The sequence below is a fragment of the Pristiophorus japonicus genome, chromosome 18 (genome assembly GCF_044704955.1).
Source record: "Pristiophorus japonicus isolate sPriJap1 chromosome 18, sPriJap1.hap1, whole genome shotgun sequence".
Taxonomy (NCBI): Eukaryota; Metazoa; Chordata; class Chondrichthyes; family Pristiophoridae; genus Pristiophorus; species Pristiophorus japonicus.
The window spans coordinates 19,559,871-19,574,102 of NC_091994.1; positions in this window are offsets into that span (position 1 = coordinate 19,559,871).

Sequence of the window (14,232 nt, forward strand, 5' to 3'; positions counted from 1 at the left end):
CGATCACGTTCCTCTACAATCTCTCTCCCCGACCTCGCCGCTCCTTTATCCCGATCTCACCGCTCCTTCGCTCCGACCTCGCCGCTCCTGCAGTACCTGCCCACGCTCCAATCACCGACCTGGACCTTGATGACATCCCTTTTCACTGCCGTTGCTCTCGTGCTCCAGCACGTGCTGCTCCCTGGAGTGGTATGCCCCCACGCTGCTCCTTCCGCTCCCCGGCCTGCTCCGATGGTGCTCGCAGGCCGGGGGCCGCTCGGCCCGCTGGGCTAGGCCGCTACGCTGCTCCTTCTGCAGGTCTATCAGTAAGTCGGATGACTGAGTGAATCCCTTCCCACACACAGTGCAGGTGAACGGTCTCTCCCCAGTGTGAACTCGCCAGTGTACCAGGAGGTGGCATGAACGACTGAATCTCCTCCCACACACGGAGCAGGTGAACGGTCGCTCCCTAGTGTGACTGCGCTGGTGTATCAGCAGATCCATTTTGCTTCCAAGTGCTCAGGGAAAGTGCCAAACAAGTTCCGCAACTTTGGTGATGCTTCAAAGTGTTCCCACCCATTAAGCTCATTGACTGACTTCAACGGAAACAAAATTCGGGCTAGGTGTTCACCAGGTGGCCGAGCGGATGTCACACATTTAACATCATCATCTAAAGTCCAAATTATAAACAGCAACAACTTGCATTTATATGGTGCCTTCAGCATAGTAAATCAAAAAGTGAGTAATTTATAATGAAAAAAACAAAGCACTGCAGATACTGGGAATCTGAACAAAAAACACAGTAGCGTTATCAGCCAAAATTTGACACCGAGCCACATAAGGAGCTATTCAGACAGGCGACGGAGGTGAGTTTTAAGGAGCGTCTTAAAAAAGAAAAAGGAGGTAGAGAGGTGGAGAAGTTTAGGGAGGGAATTGCGGCCTAGGCAGCTGAAGGCACAGCTGCCAATAGTGGAGCGATGAAACCGGTATTGGCCAAGCGGACAGAATTGGAGAGCGCAGGGATCTCGGAGGATTGTAGGGCTGGAGGAGGTTACAGAGGTAGGGAGGGGCGAGCCCATGGAGGGATTTGAACACGAGGATGAGAATTTTAAAAATTGAGCCAATAGAGGTCAGAGGTGAAGGGTGAACAGGACTTGATGCGAGTTCAGATATGGGCAGTATGGTTGTGGATGACTCACATTAAGTTTGATCTGGACTAAAATACTCACTAAATGACTTTGCAGATGCTACCTGACTTGCTGAATCGTTGCAGCATTTACTGCATCTTTTTTCGGACTCCCGAGGGTGGGCGAAATCACCCTGCACCCTGATTGGGGGCAGTAACCTTCTCGGGCCGGGACTTTTAATCGCCGACGCGGCTTTACCCTTACCATTCCTGAAAGGAAAAGGAACCCAATCTCCTGCTCCGCTTCCTTTCGGGGCGGGTTCCGAGATGCAAATGAGGCACTGAAGGACGCACTACGTGTAAGCTCCACGAAACGCTGACTCAACATCCCTCCCCTTCGATTAAAGGGGAGGGCCACTGTGCACTTTGCATGGCCTCTGATTGCCTCCACTGGGCCACCAGGGCAGCGCGCGGCCCAAGACAGAGTGCCGGGCTGCACGATGGCGGACCGAATCATTCTAGGGAAGCCATCATCGAGTTGACCCTAGATTCAGCCTACAAGAAAAGATAACGGGCGCCCTTCCCTTTAATCACCGCCCCAAGAGCGAATGTCTGCCAGCTTTACGACCTGTGTAGCTGCCGTTGCTCAAGCCAGCCTCGTGGCCCATGGGGCAATTTCCCCCGTGGGACATTAAGAGGTTGACATGGGACAATGAGGGGTTGGCGCCCACGGTGATGACATCATCGCCGGTTGCGCGGTGGCCCGGGGTGCTAACCGTGGGGCGTGGTGCTGTTGAGGCAATGCTTCCGCAACCTTCCGGGCAATTTCCCGGGGGGGAGCAGCCCCCCTCAGGCGAAAACTGCCTTGCGCCCCATTAACGCCCCCCCAGAGGTGCTAATGAGGCTATAAAAAGGCCCAATTTCGCAGCCCTCAGTGTTTTTTTTTAATTTTTGATTTAACTCAGCAGCTGAGAAAAGCTACATGAATTAGTCATTAGTGACCTGAAGTAAAAATTGTTATATGTTTACTAATCCATCTTAGAGCAATGGGAATCCTCAAATCAGCACTGAGCATAAATAGCACGGTGGCACTTTTTCCCAACATCACTTGCTCGTATATTTTATTTTCCTTAAAATTAGCAAGAAAAATAAGCACAGCCCCATGGATCTAATTTGATTGAAATTTGATTTTTTTGAGGTTACAGAGAAAACATCTCCTATTTCTGACATCTAAAGATGCTAAGTTATGGAAATTAGATCCTATCTGGTAAATTTTATGAGTGATAATAAAAATATATCATATATATTTTCTCCACTTACATGCAATATTAGCATGAAAAAAATCTAATTGTTTAAACCATACCATGCAATAGTAATACAAAAACAAATCTCATGTGCGCAATATTAGTACAAAAAAGTCTAGCGGGTAAAACCATGTTATTTTAAATTCATTCGTGGGATGTGAGCATCACTGGCAAGGCCACCATTTAACGCTCATCCCTAGCTTCCTTTGGGAAGGTGGTGGTGAGCTTTTTTCTTGAACCACTGAGGTCCATGTAGTGAAGGGACTCCCATAGTGCTTTAGGTAGGGAGGTCTAGGACTTTAACCCAGCTATATATATGTCTCGGTCAGGATGGTGTGAGACTTGGAGGGGAACCTGGAGATGATGGTGTTCCCATGGACCTATAATGTATTTGCTTCATTGGTTCTTTGCTTAACAATTCATAGCAACACATTGCTATGATGAACTAGTTGGTTTATTAACAAAGGTTTAACAATCACACTACACATTACCAATTGATCCACGAGGCTCACAACTGCATACCTCATTGTGGATGACCTAGATCCAACTGACTGGGGTTTTATTGAGCTTTGTGAACATCACGTGACTGGGTAAGCCACTCACAATGAAACAGCTAGACAACTATTTTGTTGTAAACATTACTCAAGTGCCCCTGGGGGTGTGGGGGCACACTCCAAAAACTTTTCAAGTGCAACAGCTCTACAACTATTTTGTTGTGCAACAGCTCTACAAACCTGGGAGCATACTCACAGGTGCATTACTGCCCTTGCCCTTCTAGGCAGTGAAGGTCACAGGTTTGAGAGAAAAGAAGACTGCGAGTTGCTGTTGTGAATCCTGTCGATGGCATATACTGCAACCATGGTACACTGGTGGTGGAGGGAGTGGATGTTTAAGATGGTGGAAGAAGTACCGATCAAGCAGACTGCTTTGTCCTGGATACTGTCAAGCTTTGAGTGTTGTTGCAGCTGCACTCAACCAGTCAAGTGGAGAGTATTCCATCACACTCTTTACTTATGCCTTGTAGGTAGTGAAGAGGGTTAGTGATTCAGAAGGTGAACCACTCACTGCAGAATACCCATGCTCTAACCTTGTCTAAGAGCCATTTGTGTGGCTGGTTCAGTTGAGCATCTGGTCAATGGTAACCCCCCAGGTGGAGAACTCATCAATGAAAACTCCATTGAATGTCTAGGAGAGGAGTTTAGGTTCTCTCTAATTGGAGATGGTCATTACTTTGGCATTTGTGTGGTTACTTGCCACTTATCAACCCAAGCCTGGGTATTGCCCATGTCTGGCTGAATGCAGGCATGGACTACTTCCTGATCTGAAGAAATGTGAATGGAGCTAAACATGGTGCAATCAGCGAACCAGCCCTGCTTCTGACCTTATTGTGCAAGATTAATCTAAAAGAAAATCTATTGGGTGAAATTAAGCTGTGCCATATTAATACAAAAAAAGGTCTAATGGATGACGTGGCCCTGTGCAATATTAGTGAAATATACAGAAATATCTAGTAGGTGAAACCATGCCTTATTAGTATACAAGAACAAGGAGGTTATGCTTGAACTATATACAACACTGGTTAGGCCACAGCTGGAGTACTGCGTGCAATTCCGGTCACCACATTACAGGATTGATTTGATTGCACTGGAAAGGGTGCAGAAGAGATTTACAAGAATGTTGCCTGGACTGGGGAATTTTGGCGATGAGGAAAGATTGGAGATACTGCGTCTGTTTTCTTTGGAACAGAGGCGGCTAAAGGGAGACTTGATTGAGGCGTATAAAATTATGAGGGGCCTGGATAGAGTGGATAGGAGGGACCTGTTTCCCTTGGCAGAGGGGTCAACAACCAGGGAGCATAGATTTAAAGTAATTGGAGGGAGGTTTAGAGGGGATATGAGGGGAAATTTCTTCACCCAGAGGGTGAAAGGGTGGTATTGGCAGGAAGCTTCGTCACATTTAAAAGATACTTGGATGTGCACTTAAAGTGCCGTAACCCACAGGGTACGGACCAAGAACTGGAAAGTGGGATTATGCTGGATAGCTCTTGGTCGGCCGGTGCGGACACGATGGGCCGAAATGACCTCCTTCCATGCTGTAAATTTCTATGATTCTATTATTAGCATGAAAAATATCTGAAGGACAAAGTCGCACTGTGTAATATTAGTAATCGGTGACATTTTTTTTGCCAGCTATGTAAATGAAGGCAACATCCCGTTAACTTGAACTGTGTAGTACCTTTGTGAAAATAATGGATGGAGCAATGTTACACACGCATTTTAATGCCCCATGATTTCAACCCCCAAGTAATTACATGTTCACTTTAGATAACAAAAGCAGTTTTTCTTTTATTTGGGTGTTTATCTGGAACCGAATGAAATCTAAATATAGCACAATTGGGCCTCTTCACTCTCAGCACAAGACCCTCAATATATGTGCAACATCCCTGCTTAATGCTGATTGCCATATTTATTATTGAAACTACAAAAGAGCATTCATCCCAGACAATAACTCCAGGAAGATGAATACGTCGTACATTTTGATTTCATGCAGCATTGTGACTGCCTCTAAGCTTTTGATCCCCGGCACAGTGAGCCAAATCAATCTGCCTATTTTTTTGGACTATATCCCATTCCACATTCTCTTATTTAGCGTTGCGTAATTATTCACATGCCTTCATGCAGCTTGAAGAATAAATTCCATTTCTGTACTTTTCCCTCCTCTATTATTATCTCTCCTCTCTTGAAGCCAATGACTCATATTGGGGCACAATACCTTGTAGGGGTTATCAGAGCCAAGCTCTGATTTCCACATATATACACATTCCATCATGGGTAATGAGATGATGGAGACAGTGTGACCAGTTGCGCTGCTCAACCACTGGCGTAATCTGCTACTGAGCAAACAGAAGTAAATAATCTGAAACCGATGACTTGGCTTCCCATTACAACAGTCTTTTGGCTTGTTGGAGAATAAAGGGTTGACTTTACAAAATGTGCTCCTATTTTGGATCTTTGCACATCAGTCATCATAGGCAGTCCCTCGAAATCGAGGAAGACATACTTCCACTCTAAAAGTGAGTCTCAGCTGACTGAACAGTCCAATATGGGAATTACAGTCTCTATCACAGGTGGGACAGACAGTCGTTTAAGGAACGGGTGGGTGGGGAGTTTGCTTTGCCGCACACTCCTTCCGATGCCTGCGCTTGCTTTCTGCATGCTCTCGGCGACGAGACTCAAGGTGCTCAGCGCCCTCCCGGATGCTCTTTCTTCACTTAGGGCGGTCTTTGGCTCGGGACTCCCAGGTGTCGGAGGAGATGTTGCATTTTATCAAGGAAGCTTTGAGAGTGTCCTTGAAACGTTTCCTCTGCCCACCTGGAGCTCGCTAGCCGTGTAGGAGTTCCGAGTAGAGTGCTTGCTTTGGGAGTCTTGTGTCAGGCATACGAACAATGTGGCCCGTCCAACGGAGCTGGTCGAGTGTGGTTAGTACTTCGATGCTGGGGATATTGGGCTGATCGAGGACGCTAACGTTGGTTCACATCAGTAATTCAGGTGAGAAGGCCAAGAGCTACACAGGATTGTTCTACCATTAGATGCCCTTTCACTACTAACAGACATTATAGTGTTGCTGAATCAGATTTGAAATACTGAGATAAATTTAGATTTTTACTTCAAAAGGCAAATAGGATGAAACTAGTCTTCCTTGGGACTATATCACATTGATCATAATTTTTCAGTCTTTGCACTTGATACTGTTAACATTTAGAGAGGTAACTCTGCATTAATCATCTCAGATACCTTATCATTAAAAATAGAGGTTAGTTTATACTTAAGTTGCGAGCATGTAAGGTTTCCATCATTATGAAATCTTACTAAAAACATCCACTTAATTTCTGCCAGCTGTGTTCTACAGATAGTCAGTGTGGGATAGCGATGACTGAGTTCCAAGACAGTTACAAGATTCTAGGTATTTTGGTGGGCATCATAAACCACAAGAGAATAGTTTGGATGGTTCACAACATTACTTAAATGTGGCACAGTGTTTCGTAGCTCTAACTTGCCGCGCCACACTGTGGTAGGACAGGGTTCATGACTACATTTTCTTCCACTCTGACAAACCTCAGTATTGTATAACACATGTATAAAATGCACAACAATCCATGGTGTACAACATTGGTTTAATGGTGGAGGCTTTTGTATGTGTTTTCCTTCTCCCCTTTCTAATTTTCTCCCTCCCTCTCCCAAAGGTGCGGACGTCAGCTGGAGTACCCTTCCATGGCACTGCCAGCCATTCAATAGCTCGTCCAGCTGACTTTCTATCATGTATGAACTTCCTCATTATCATCATCATAAGCGGTCACTTGAACGAGGATGACTTGCTTCCACATGAGTTCACAGATGTTTCAATGAAGGACCCGATGTTCCAGTCCTGAACTCCAGGGGTGGAAGATGCCTGTGCGTGGATTTTTTTAATGTGTGCTGACCGTTGCACATCGCACATCAGCCACATCAGCTTGACAGAGCTAAGCCTTTATCCAGTGGCAAGGGTTATCCAGGACGACTGGAGACCTGCTCTGCTGCACGGACCTAGTGCCGCACACATATCGCAGTCTGGGCTGCCCTGTGCTGCCCCGGACCCTCGCCTCTTCTGGGCTCTGTACCCTCATTTGCCGCACCTCCGCCACGATCTCTCACTGCTCCTACGCCACAAACATTCGCCGCACCTCCGCCACGATCTCCTGCCGCTCCTCCGCCACAAACATTCACTGCACCTCCGCCACGATCTCTCACCGCACCTACACATCAAGCATTTGCTGAACCTCTGTCACGATTGCCCACCGAATCTCAGCCACAATCCCTCAACGTTCCTCTGCCTCGATCACTCGCCGCACATCTGCCACGACCTTCCCGCTCCTCTGCTTTACCAGGGCCCCACTGATGCTCCTGCCCATGCTCCAAACAGCAACCTGGGTCCTGATGACATCACCCAGTCACATACCTGGACCAGCTCACGCCGGATGTTGTAGTGGTATGCTGCTCCAGCTCTTTTGTAGCCGACCTGTGGAGCTGCTCTCCCACAGGTCAGGGGGCCACGATGGTATGAACTTAGATGGTGAGTGTTTACAGGCCCTTTGACTGAGCTTGATCCCGACATCATTTGAAAACTGGGTGGGAATAAGGAAAGAAGAAAAATTAAAGTTGCATTCCTCAGGATGTCCTGAATTGCTTCACAATCAATGGATGTTAAAGTCTAGTCCTTGTTGTTATGTAGACAAACACAGCAGCTACTTTATTTGCAGATATGTCTCACAATCAACAAATGACTCAATTACAAGTCTGTTTCAGTTGAGGGATGAATGTTGGCCAAGACACCAGGAATGCGCCCTGCTTAGCTTCATATAGTGCCACGGGGTCTTTTACATCCATCCTAGCAGGCAGGATGGGTCTCAGGGTAATACCGCAGCTGAGAGACTGCACGTCTGATAATACAGTACTCCATTCACTAATATATTGAAGTGCTCAAGTGGGGCTTTAACCTACGACCTTCTGATCTAGAGCCAAGTATGCTACTAACCGAGTTCAGCTGACACGGGAATGTGAGCCATGACTGCTTCTCCCGCAGTATAGGGAGTACTGAGGTCATTGTAGTCCTCCCGCAACCACCTCAGCTGAGATGATCAGATTTACCATGAGTCTTTCCTGGCCTGCATGCCATAAGAAAGAAAAGGAAAAAGAGAAAGGGGCACTTTGCAACCACTGAGGTACTTTTGAAGTGTAGTCACTGTTGTAATGTAATAGATGCGGTAGCCAATTTGCACACAACAAGGTCCCCCAAACAGCAATGCAATAATTATCAGATAATCTGTTTTTTGTGATGTTGATTGAGGGATAAATATTAGCCAGGACACTGGATAAAACTCCCCTGCCATTCTTCGAATTGTATCATGGGAATGTTTATGTTCATGTGAGAGGGCAAACGGGGTCTCAGTTTAACTTCTCATGCAAACGACTGCATCATCATCATCATCGGCGGTCCTTCGGAATCAAGGAAGACTTGCTTCCACTCTTAACATGAGTTCTTAGGTGACTGAACAGTCCAATATGAGAACCACAGTCCCTGTCACAGGTGGGACAAACAGTCGTTGAGGGAAGGGGTGAGTGGGATTGGTTTGCCACACGCTCTTTCCGCTGCCTGCGCTTGATTTCTGCATGCTCTCGGCGACAAGACTCGAGGTGCTCAGCGCCCTCCCAGATGCACTTCCTCCACTTAGGCCGGTCTTTGGCCAGGGACTCCCAGGTGTCAGTGGGGATGTTGCACTTTATCACGGAGGCTTTGAGGGTGTCCTTGTAACGTTTCCGCTGCCCTCCTTTGGCTCGTTTGCCGTGAAGGAGTTCCGAGTAGAGCGCTGGCTTTGGGAGTCTCGTGTCTGGCGTGCGAACTATGTGGCCTGCCCAGCGGAGCTGATCAAGTGTGGTCAGTGCTTCAATGCTGGGTATGTTGGCCTGGACAAGGAAGCTAACGTTGGTGCGTCTTTCCTCCCAGGGGAGTTGTAGGATCTTGCGGAGACATCGTTGGTGGTACTGAAACGTCAACCCTCAACATGCTCAAGTTTCTGGAGTGGGGCTTGAACCCACAACCTTGTGACTCAGAGGTGAGTGCTACCCACTGAGCCACAGCTGACACTGTGCATTGCAGACAGCTGCAAACACACATTTCCCTCGCCATCACATGCAATCATAGGGTAAATACGTGTAGGGCACAGAAAGCAAAGAAATTGCAGAAAACGTAGTTCTACAATTCTTACATCGGAATTAGGGAGCCTGTTTTAATTATGCAAATGGAGGAGCCAATCCTGCGCATTTGCTGTCTGTTGGGCTCTGTATTAAAAGCAGAGCCCACAGCGGTCATAGAAATTAGCTTCCAGCGACAAGTGCAAAATTGGGAGAGTGGTTCAGAAGGGCCACTCTTCCCAAAATAGGGTGTCATGTTACGTGAAAAACAAAAGTAGCTTTACTTCTCAACTGGAAAGTGTACCTACCAACAGAGGCATCTGGGGAGCTTTGATGTATTGTTGTATGGAAAGATTGTGCTGTTTTCTTTTTATTTTGTTGTGTTCCTCATTCTTCTACTTTCCACTTCCAAACCACTGACAGAAGATTATTACAAGAATATATATACACATACATACATACGCACATACATACAGGTACAATGTCCCGACTCCGAAATTGTGAAAACCGGAATTGTCTGAAAACCGGACATTTTTGAGGCAGCCAAGATGGCGACATCGGGCAGTGAGGGGCGAGGAAACCGGTTAAAAAAAAGCAGCGCCGGGAGGCCGTGGGCAGTGGGAATTGGTGGGCGGCGAGGAGCGGAAGACTGGCGAGGAGCACCATCAGCGAGGTCCAAAATCCGGCGAAACCCAAAAACCGGCACGGATTCTGCCCCGAGGTTGCCGGATTTCAGACTATTGATTTTCTTGTCCGAAATCCGGCAAAACCCAAAACTCCGCATGGACTCCGTCCCAAGGTTGCTGGATTTCAGACGTTATAACTGTATATGTGAGACAGGGACCAGTGGGTCTTATTCTGTCCGTTATTGTTTGAATATTAGGAGAGATCTTTCTATATTCCCCATGGAAACAAAATAAACTGCCAGCTCACTGACCCATTCAATCTGATACAGATGAGCATTAAAAATACTACAAGGATCAATATGAACATGTTAACAAGGAAAATATACCTTAGGTCAACAGCGAGATAATTAATTGATCATTTGGGATGCAACAGGGAAATTCTTTTGGGTTACTATGAATGATGTGTGAATTTTTATATTTAAGTATCTCTCCCTTTATCCAATGAGCAATTCGGTCAATTTGAAGTAAATATCACATATTGAAAACCAACCAAGCAGAGGTCCAACAGCAAATAGATTAGTGCAATAAAAATGTAAATACTTGAAGTGACTCGGATAAGGCAGCACTGAGCCTCAAATGCAGCAAAATGTACTTTAGGAGCACTGCTACCCTTGAGGTAACTGAGGTGATTATCTTCATTGAATTTTGGCAGACGATTGAAAAGCCCACTTGCCTTCTTTTTCAGAGGGGCACAAATTAAGCAGAGACAGAATCCCAAAAAATTCTGCTGTGATCCAAACATAGATCTTCCCAGTGCTTGTGGGGCTTGTGTGGACTTCAACGAAGGTCCATTTAATTTTTAAAAAGGAACTAGGAAAATAATACCATAGACTCCCCTTAACAGCTGCAGACTGTACTTCCTGGCTTTGTTTATGACATGGCGGATTTTATCACTTTACAGGAGTGTGAGGTCTTAATCGGTCACTCAATTCAATGCCAAAGGAAACCATATTCTGCCTCTAGCATGAGCAAAAATAGCAGTGACTAACTTTCAAACTGCACCTGCAACTATTTTTTTCTAATATCATTGCTCATTCCACTAGGACCTGAACTCATGGTCTAAACGGATACTCCAGTGCAGTAATGAGGGGATGTCAGATGAGCTGTCAAACCGAGTCCTCGTCTGCCTGTACTAATAGTTTAAGTGGGTGTTAACGTTCCTTTGACACTATTTGATACGTCCTTACTACACAGTATAAATGCACACGAGGCCCATGCTTGAGAGAAGGTCAGTCTGTGACCTGTCCTTTATTCCTTAGCACTCAAGTGATGAAGGTGGGTGGAGCTTTCCCTTTTATACCTGAAGGTCCAGGTTAGGAGTGTCTCCCACCTAGTGGTCAGTGTTCTCACGGTGTACAACTTAGGTCAGTTTATACATGGGTTACAATGCTGGTTGAATACATGACATCACCTCCCCCCCGCAAAGTCTTATTGGGATAACAGGTTGAGTCTCTCTGGTGGTTTACGCTCCCTTGTAGAGCGCCTGAGTTGGGGCTCTGGTTGTTGGGCGCTGGCCTGAGTGTCTGCTGTTTGCAGTGCCTCAGGACTGTCCGGACTGCCCACAGTGACTGGGCTCTCCTCCCTTTGGTTCCGGTGTTCGGTCACCTGTGGTGGAGTGAACTCTATATCGTGTTCTTCCTCTGCTTCTTCTATGGGGTTGCTGAACCTCCTTTTTGTATGATCCACATGTTTGTGGCAGATTTGTCCATTGGTCAGTTTAACTTCCAGAATCCTATTTCCCTCTTTGGCAACCACAGTGCCTGCAAGCCATTTGGGCCTTGCAGCATAGTTGAGGACAAAAACAGGATCATTTACATCAATACATCGCGCCCTCACATTCCTGTCATGGTAGTGATATTGCGACTGGCGCCTGCTCTCGACAATTTCTTTCATGGTGGGGTGTATAAGGGATAATCGGGTTTTGAGCGTCCTTTTCATTAGTAGCTCAGCAAGTGTGGTCGGGATCTATAGGCCAACAGGAGGCGTGATAAGCGGGTTTGTAGGGAACCCCCTTGGAATCTGAGCATCCCCTGTTTGATTATCTGCACTGCTCGTTCTGCCTGGCCATTTGGGGCCGGCTTGAACGGTGCCGTTCTAACATGGTTAATTCCATTGCCTGCCATGAAGTCCTGGAATTCAGTGCTTGTGAAGCACGGGCCATTGTCGCTGACCAAGATGTCCGGTAGACCGTGGGCGGCGAACATTGCCCGTAGACTTTCTACCGTGGCAGAGGATGTGCTTGAATTTAAAATATCACACTCGATCCATTTGGAGTAGGCGTCTACGACAACCAAAAACATTTTCCCCATGAAAGGACCTGCATAGTCCACATGGATGCGTGACCAAGGCTTGACGGGCCATGGCCAGGGGCTAAGGGGGGCTTCCCTGGGCGCATGGCCCAGCTGGGCACACGTGCTGCACCTGTGAACACAAAGTTCCAGATCTGCGTCTATCCCTGGCCACCAAACGTGTGACCTGGCAATTGCCTTCATCGTGACAATGCCCGGGTGCCCATTGTGGAGTTCTCTGATGAACACCTCTCTGCCCATCTGGGGCATGACTACGCGGTTTCCCCACAGTAGGCAATCGGCCTGAATCGAGAGTTCATCCTTGCGCCTGTGAAATGGTTTAAATTTCTCAGGGCATGCCCTGTACGTGGCTGCCCAGTCCCCATTCAGGACACATTTCTTGACTAGAGACAATAGCGGGTCTCTATTTGTCCAGACTTTAATCTGACGGGCTGTCACGGGTGAGCCTTTGCTTCCGAAAGCTTCAACAGCCATGACCATCTCAGCACCATGCTCGGTAGCCCCCTCAGTGGTGGCTAGTGGGAGCCTGCTGAGTGCATCGGCGCAGTTTTCGGTGCCCGGTCTGTGCCGAATTGTGTAGTCATAGGCAGCTAACGTGAGTGCCCACCTCTGTATGCGGGCCGATGCGTTTGCATTTATGGCCTTGTTGTCGGCCAAAAGGGACGTTAGGGGTTTGTGATCTGTCTCCAGCTCAAATTTCCTGCCAAACAGGTACTGGTGCATTTTCTTTACCGCATATACACATGCGAGCGCCTCCTTTTCTACCATCCCGTAGCCCCTTTCTGCCTGGGACAGACTCCTGGAGGCATAAGCTAACTGACCCTTGGCATTGACATGCTGCAACACACACACAACACCAAAGGACGACGCATCGCACGTTAACACAAGTTTCTTACATGGGTCATATAGCGTTAACAGATTGTTGGAACATAACAAATTGCGTGCTCTATTAAAAGCCCTTTCCTGGCTGTCCCCCCAGACCCATTCGCGACCTTTGCGTAGGAGCTCTAGCAGCGTGCTCAATTTGGGAAGAAAGTTACCAAAATAGTTCAGGAGCCCCAGGAACGAACGTAGCTCCGTCGTGTTACGGGGTCTGGGTGCTCTCTGAATCGCTTCCGTCTTGGATGCAGTAGGACTGATCCCGTCTGCTGCTACCCTCATCCCCAGGAATTCTACCTCTGGAGCTAGGAAGACGCACTTCGCCTTTTTCAGTTGCAGCCCTTCCCGGTCCAGTCTGCGTAGCACCTCCTCCAGGTTGTGGAGGTGTTCTTCAGTATCATAACCCGTAATGAGGATGTCATCCTGAAAAACCACCGTCCCTGGAATCGACTTGAGGAGGCTTTCCATATTTCGTTGGAAGATCGCGGCGGCCGAGCGAATCCCAAACGGACATCTGTTGTACTCAAACAACCCCTTGTGTGTCGTGATGGTGGTCAGCTTCTTCGACTCACTCGCCAGCTCCTGGGTCATGTAAGCTGAGGTCAGGTCCAATTTTGAGAAAGGTTTGCCACCGGATAGCGTCGCAAAGAAGTCCTCCGCTCTCGGTAGCGGGTACTGGTCTTGGAGTGACACCCGATTGATGGTGGCCTTGTAATCGCCACATATCCTGACCGACCCATCCGCCTTGAGCACCGGCACAATCGGGCTCCCCAGTCACTGAATTCGACTGGCGAGATGATGCCTTCCCTCAACAGGCGGTCCAATTCGCCTTCTATCTTTTCCCGCATCATGTACGGCACCGCTCTGGCCTTGTGGTGTACTGGTCTGGCGTCCAGGTTTATGTGAATCACTACCTTGGCCCCCATGAAAGTGTCAATGCCGGGTTGAAATAATGAGTCAAATTTGTCCAGGACCTGTGAGCATGATACTCACTCCACAGAGGAAATTGCATTGACATCGCCCCATTTCCAGTTCATGACAGCAAGCCAACTCCTCCCCAGTAGTGCGGGACCGTCCCCTGGGACAATCCAGAGTGGCAACCTATTCTCCGAATCTTTGTGGGTCACGACTACCGTGGCGCTGCCTAGCACCGGAATGATCTGCTTTGTGTAAGTCCGTAGCTGTGCGTCAATCGGCGATAATTTTGGCCTCCTGGCCTTG